Below are 7,323 nucleotides of genomic sequence, written 5' to 3'. Positions count from 1 at the left end.
CTCGCGCTGGGACGCTATTAGTTACACATATTATGTTATGATATAAATCATTGCGTAGGTAGGTAAGTACCTACATAGTTTAAAAAGATCTAAGCGTACATAATACATAGAAACAAACGGCGGGAAGTGACTTTATTTTTATTATTTTATTATGTTGAAGATAATAGTATTTTATGCAAGCATCAGTTGTATAATAGGGGTTACAAAAGGTAAGTCGCGTGAGTTACGATGTGAGCGTAGCGTACATCGCAAGAAGACACCACGAGCCTTTTTTGACTTAGTTATACTACATTGCATACAATACTTTTTCTACCACTAGGTACTTACTTATTAATTATAAAATAAAATACAAAATTAGAGAAAAGAGCAAACTTTAAACTTTTTCATACTTTAGCAAATACAATTTTTTATTTTTTATTTATTAAGGCAACAAACAGTCACATAGTTAAACATTGCATTTAAAGGGCAACACACACAGAAAGCGTTTAAAGATTATGGTGAGCTAAAGCATTGAGTTACGAATTGTAACCCCTGCCCATTCTGTAGTCCAGAGCATTTAGGAATTTCCTTTGAACTCGTTCAATTCTACTAATGTGACATTTAAAGAAAGGACTCCAGATTATACAGCCAAAGTCCAAAATTGACTGAACTAGGCTAAAGTATAAAATTTTATAGGTAATCTCTTGCCGAAAAGGCCTACAGACCCGTAGGATAAAACCAAGCTGTCTGTAGGCCCTTTGGACTATACCATCAATGTGGACATTAAAAGTAAGTTTGCTATCTATAACCACTCCCAGATCCCGAACTTTCTCAACCCTATTTAATTTTGCACCGTTTAATGTATAATCATGAATTATATGATTAATTTTACGGGAGTAAGTGATAACGAAACATTTATCAGGGTTTAGAAATAGCTGATTAGCGTTGCAAAAATCAAAAAGCGAATTAATATCGGCTTGTAACTTAAGGCAATCATCAGAATTAGTAATAATTTTATAAATTTTTGCATCATCTGCATAAAGCAAGTGATTACTATGTTTAAAACATTGTCCAATGTCATTAATATAAAATGTAAAAAGCAGCGGTCCTAAATGGGACCCCTGAGGAACCCCAGAGGGGACATGAAGAAAGTCAGATATGAAACCTTTTATAGACACAGCTTGGGAGCGGTTAGTTACGTATGATTTTATCCATCTAAACAAATCACCGTGTATTCCGGCACTCCAAAGCTTCTCCAGGAGGATACGATGACTGATTTTATCAAAAGCCTTGGAGAAGTCGGAGTACACGGCGTCCACCTGACACTTGTTGTTAAGTGCTCTATATATAAAATCACTAAAAGTCACGAGGTTAGACTCTACAGAACGGCCCTTGAAAAACCCATGATGGTTTGGGGATATATAATTTCGAATACAGAATGAGAGCTCACTAGTTACAATTTTTTCTAAGATTTTACCAAAAATGCATTTGAGAATTTTTATTTTCCCCAAGGGGAGGGTTGTTCATATTTGTGTCAGGTGGCACAAATACAGAGTTAAAGTATTTATTGAACATATTACAAATTTCGTTACTGTCAGTGAAAGTTCTGTTTTCGTACTTAAACGTCTGAGGATATCCTTGGGAGTTTCGTTTAGACTTCACGTAAGACCAAACATAGTAAGGATTTGATTTGATTCTGGTTTCAGTCGCATGAATATAAGAATCGTAACAGATCTTCTCTAATTCTTTTGTCTGACGCCTAATAGACGAGAACTCGTTATAATAAGAGGGCTCCTTGTACTGCTTCCATTTTTTGTGAAGCTTACGTTTTTCTTTCATAAGTTTTATTAACCGTTGTGAGAACCAAGGAGGGTAACTACCGGCAGAGAGTAGTTTTTTGGTCGGAACGTGAAGATCTATGAGATTATTTAGAACGCTATAAAATAATTCAACCTCAGCTTCAAGTCCGTCGCATTTCTGAAATTCCCTATACCAATCAAAGTCCGAGAGTCCCGCCTTGATAGCCTCAAAGTCAGAATAATGAAAGAGCTTTTTATACGTAGTGGCGTAAGGGACAAACGATGGTGAATACGTTACGCGGAGGTCTATGTGAAGAGAAGGGTGATGAGCATCCTCTAGAGTAAGCGGATGTGAACATCGAGAAGTTTCACAGGAAGCATTACTAAAAACCAGAAATAGAAGGTAAACAACAATAAACGAGTAGGAAATAATTATATATTTTTTTTATTATATTTAAAACGGAATTATGTAAATTTTGTTTTTAATTGACGTTTACTTGCCAGTGACGCTGATAAAAATACTTGTTACTTATGTTGGCAGCTATGGACTATGTTCAGAATGTTTATTTTTGTAGAAAATAAAAACCATATGAATTAAGTAAGTGGCGCACCTTAACCTGTCCGAACGAACGAATTAAAAAAAAATGGTTGCGGTATCGTTTTAGCAACATTATGATACAAGTGCTGTTATGGGGAAAAGGCAATATACAGACCTACAGCCTTATTCATAAAAAATCCTTAATTGAGGTTTGATCGGTCTGTTACTTAGCAGACTGATTAAGCTTGTTAGACGGTTGTCAAGAAGTATGATTCATAAACGCTGCTGATAGACGGATTAGACGCGTTATGTTGGCCACCTTGACAAATCAAAGACAAAAAATGGCCTAATCGATAATTAAAAAAAAAAATTGACAGCAGTGACAGCAAATTACCAGGAAAAAAAATAAAAAGCGAGATGTTTGTTTTCCCGCCATTTCCGATCCGCATGTTTATGTTGTGCAAAAAGCCATTATTATGTTAATCATCCTTATTTTTTTTTCATATTTATTGTTAATTTATTGTTGCTAATTTAGAGGATTTTTAAATACAAATTCCTGAAAATAAATTTTCATGTTTTTTTTTTAATCTGCGTAGCCCTGCCTTCACTATAAATATCTTCGGTACTATGGTGTTTTGCTCTAGTCAAAGTCAGCTGTTCAAACTTGTGGCGGCCATTTTGTGACTTAGCAGAGAGATAAAGGAGGGTCTACGGTCCTCTAACTTTAGCAGAGCCTTGATCGACTGATTAGCGCTAACAGACGTTTATGAATCATGTTTTTTAGCATCGGGCCTTCAAGGAGCCTTCAAGGAGGCTCTAACTTTTTATGAATAAGGCTGCTAGACTTTTCTGGGATCTTTTTATGTATGTTCTTGTTCTTATATTAGTGTTCATTAAGTAAATCACAGATAACAGTAGGTATATGAGTAGAAAAAAGCTCTAATAGTACTTGAGCAAGTGTTGTAAAATTACTCGACTGATTCTGCACAAATTGTTCGGATTAAACTGGTTTTAAGAATGGAGGAAGTGATGGATCAATAATAAAATGTGATATTATATAAGGTGAAATATTGAACTTTATACAAAACTAGCTTTTACCCGCGACTTCGTGCGCGTAGACAACATAAGGAATACAAAGATTGGTTTTTAATGGAAAGTGATGTAACAGTTTTTTTTTCTTAAAACCCAATTCACCTACCTACAACAAAACTACTATAAAACAAATTTCTATCCCGCAGGTTTTTTTTTATTTTCCCGGAAAAAAGTATTCTATGTCAATCAGGAATTCTTTAGCTTACTGTTGGTGAAAGAACTTTTAAAATCAGACCCGAAGTTGAATTCACTTTTTTCTATCCCGCGGGAATTTTGCATTTTCCCGATAAATAGTAGTCTATATTAATGAGGAATAGTGAAGCTTTCTATTGGTGAAAGAATTTTTAAAATCGGCCCCGAAGTTGAATTCAGTTTTTTCTATCCCATAAGAATTTTGTAATTTCCCGGAGTAAAAGTAGCTTTTGTCATTTGGGGATAGTCATAACACATATGTTTTTTTTTAAATCAGCTCCGAAATTGAATTAATCATTTGTATCCCGAGGGAATTTTGCATTATCCCGGATAAAAAGTAACCTATGTCAATCAAGGATAGTGTAGCTTACTAACGGTGAAAGAATTTTTAAAATCGGCTCAATAGTTTCAGAGATTCGACTACAAACAAAGTAACGAAAAAAGTTTAGATATTTCCCTATCCCGTGGGAATTTCGAAAAATCCTTCCTTAGGGCACCTCTACAACACTCGAGGTACACGTATGCCAAATTTCAAGTCTCTAGTACCAGCACCAGTAGTTTAGGCTGTGCGTTGTCTGTCAGTCAGTCAGTCAGTCACGGTACTGTTTTATAGGTATAGATCAGTGATTAAAGCTCAGTTAATGCTAGACTACTTATATAATATGCAACTTAATTATTCGGATAAAACTTGCGATTTTCATACTTTGACTTCCTGATTTAATTTCAACAAAAGAGTTAACGTATCTTTAACCGACTTCAAAAACAGGAAATTCTATCTTTGACAGTATGTTTTTTTACACATTTAATTTTATTAGACCAATAAATCAATAGTTTTTTTATCTAATAACACTAAAACATTTACAGAGAAACTAATTTTTAATTAACAATTACTTAAACAAAAAAATACCTATAAAAATGTCCGACGACGGCATAGCTCCCAGGAGACAGGGAATTTCCGCGTTGAATAGCCAAGCTCAAACGTTGACGGAAATAGCTGGCTGCCTTCTGGTCGCCAGTAGTCTTTACCAGGCGCGAAGATATCTCTTTTACGAATTCCTTCGCGCCTGGACCCCAATCAATTGTATTGTATTAGATATATTGTCCGACATAAACTGTGCTTGAAACACTCATTTTGTATCACATTCAAAGTTTCATCCTGTATATATCAAAATATCAGCTACATCAGTGTCTTATGTGCAAACGTTGCTGAAATCTAAGAGGTAATTTTTGGGAAATCTCATGGGAATTTTGTAAAAATCCCTTAGCACAGCATATTTGCACAATTTAGCGAAAATGATAAATACTCAAGATTCTAGATACCCGTGCTTATACTTATTTCCCCTATTGTTATTCCAGTATTTCATTTATGATTGTTTTCCCGGTTGACGAGTTCAATGTGACATTATTAACTACTGACTTTTACGTGCGTGTTTCGACTCTGAATGACACATCATCAGGACATGTTTACATTGACATACATTGTTAGATGTTGTACCTAGTTTTAATAGTATGGTAGGCGCAAAAAAAACTTCGGTAATACGATAGTGTGTCACCGTGACGTATATTAATTACCTACCACTACCGCCTACGTACATTTGGTGTCCCTTTTTAGGGTTTCGTGGTCCAAATGATATCTGCAGACATGTTACTCAAACCTAAAAAATCTATAGGTATTTTAATTTAGTCTAGCTATTTAGTTAGAAGCTTCTTGTGACAGTTGTCACGCCCGTCAGCCAGCACGTGCAACAGTAGTGATCATGTAGTGATACATTGCGTGCTAATTTATTTTAGAAGGAAGTTCTGTTAAAAAATTATCCCTTTAAAATCTTCCCACTAATATTATAAATGCGAAAGTTTGTAAGTCTGTTTGTTACTTTATCACGTCTAAACCGCTGAACCGATTGAGATGAAATTCGGTATAGGTATATATAGTTTGCGTCCCGGGGAAGGACATAGGATAATTTTTATCGCGGAGAATTGCATAGTTTCCGCGGGATAGTGAAAACTGAATTCTATGCGGACGGAATCGCGGGTACCTAATGGCTCCAATCGTCTTTAATATAATCTTTTTGCTAACTGTACTTTTGTGAATTTTATTACTTGCATTGTCATTTAAACTATATTTCCTTACGAAATTTCAAGTCGATGCCATTAACCGCTGAGGAGTTCCGTCCTGCGGAGACGATCCTAGCCGGACCACCAGGATTTCGCTACTAGATTAATGTATACATAAGTATGGTCATTGAATTTACATAAGTACCTATGCCAAATTTCAAGACTTAATCCGACAGCTGGAAATGGATCGAAATGAACTTGCAAGATCCAACAACAACAAACTGACTGACTGACTGACTTCCAAAGGTGCCACCGACGCACATGTGCGTTCAAAATGTATGAATAATTATGACAGCGGCACTGGGCGAAGTTCCGAAAACGCATGTGTGCGTCGGTGGCAGTGAATGCGTTAATTAAAACCTTGTGCAAAACAAGCCTTTAGAGGCTTTTATTTAGTTTCACTTATAACAAATTTATGTTAATTATTTTATGTTTGTTTCATGTAAGTGAATTGTACAATTCTTTATGAGATTAAATGATCTTAAACCTTAAACCTTAAACCTTATTCTCTGTAATTACATCTTAGATGAGAAGTCAAATTTGTGCTACCATTCATCAGATTTCCGCAAAGTAATGCCTGATTCAATGAATTATGTGAAAATTGGCATATTTATGTAAGTCCGATGTAATACAATAATAATCTGGTGTAGTGAAATTCTGGTGTACGGCCAGGATGGTCATCCTATGACGGAACTCTTCAACTGTTAATGGCATCTACTTTAAATTTGGTACGGTTTGTTTGACAATGGATTTGCATAGTCGGCAAAAACACCTTGAATTAAAAACGAAATTAACATAAACGTATATGCATATTTATTTTACTTTATAATTTTTACTTTATCTGTTAGTATCAGAAGGAGGGGTACTATTTTGTTTTATAGTTATCTTCTGGCATTGTTAAATAAATAAATAAATAAGCCCGAGGTCAACCGGCAAAAAACTTAGTTCTCGCAAAGTGGCTTTCGGAAATTCTACTCCAACAAATTTGTGGTTATAACAGATAATTTATTTACCTGCTTCAATTTGAGTATTTTCTGTTAATTTTCTGTGAACCAGATCAGGCAGTTAAACGAAGATTACTTACTGGAATTTACTAAATTCCCTCCGGAATTCCCAAAGAAATACATTGTAATTTAAATACGTGTATCAGAAAGACAAACGAAACTAAAAGGAAAAACTAAACTCGTCTTTCTTTGAATTTGTACGCCCAAAATTTAGAACTTTTGAGCTTCAATGTTATAGGTATCTATTGCTATTGGTGGGTTATTTTGTTATATTCAATTGAACTATTAGACTGTCTTGTGTTTTACAAGTTTTTTTTTAACTTGCATTGTTTATTTGTACCTATGTATTTAAGGTCAAATCTTGCAAATTAATTTCACTCACTTCTAGTAATCGGATTGATATTTGGTACGGGCGAATTATTTTGTAGTTTCGATAACAATACCAGTACAGCAAAGAAAAAGTAGGTACGATTAACAAAAAACTTGTATTAGGTACATTTGTTTTTACAAAGAGTTATAGTAACGAGTTGTTTGTTTTAATGCAATAGACGTTGATTGTGAGCGTTGGAATTATTATGAGAAAATTGCTCAAAAGTACTGGTAA

General features: G+C 34.7%; 1 protein-coding gene across 2 annotated transcripts in view; it reads left to right on the top strand.

Annotated features, from left to right (window-relative positions):
* The window catches only part of Flo2 (flotillin-2), a 320,392-nt gene that overhangs the window by 81,730 nt on the left and 231,339 nt on the right, over window positions 1–7,323 (top strand). The gene's annotated exons all lie outside the window — the stretch shown is intronic.

The sequence above is a fragment of the Choristoneura fumiferana genome, chromosome 9, assembly GCF_025370935.1.
Source record: "Choristoneura fumiferana chromosome 9, NRCan_CFum_1, whole genome shotgun sequence".
Lineage (NCBI taxonomy): Eukaryota > Metazoa > Arthropoda > Insecta > Lepidoptera > Tortricidae > Choristoneura > Choristoneura fumiferana.
This window is presented reverse-complemented; position numbering and strand designations above follow the sequence as displayed.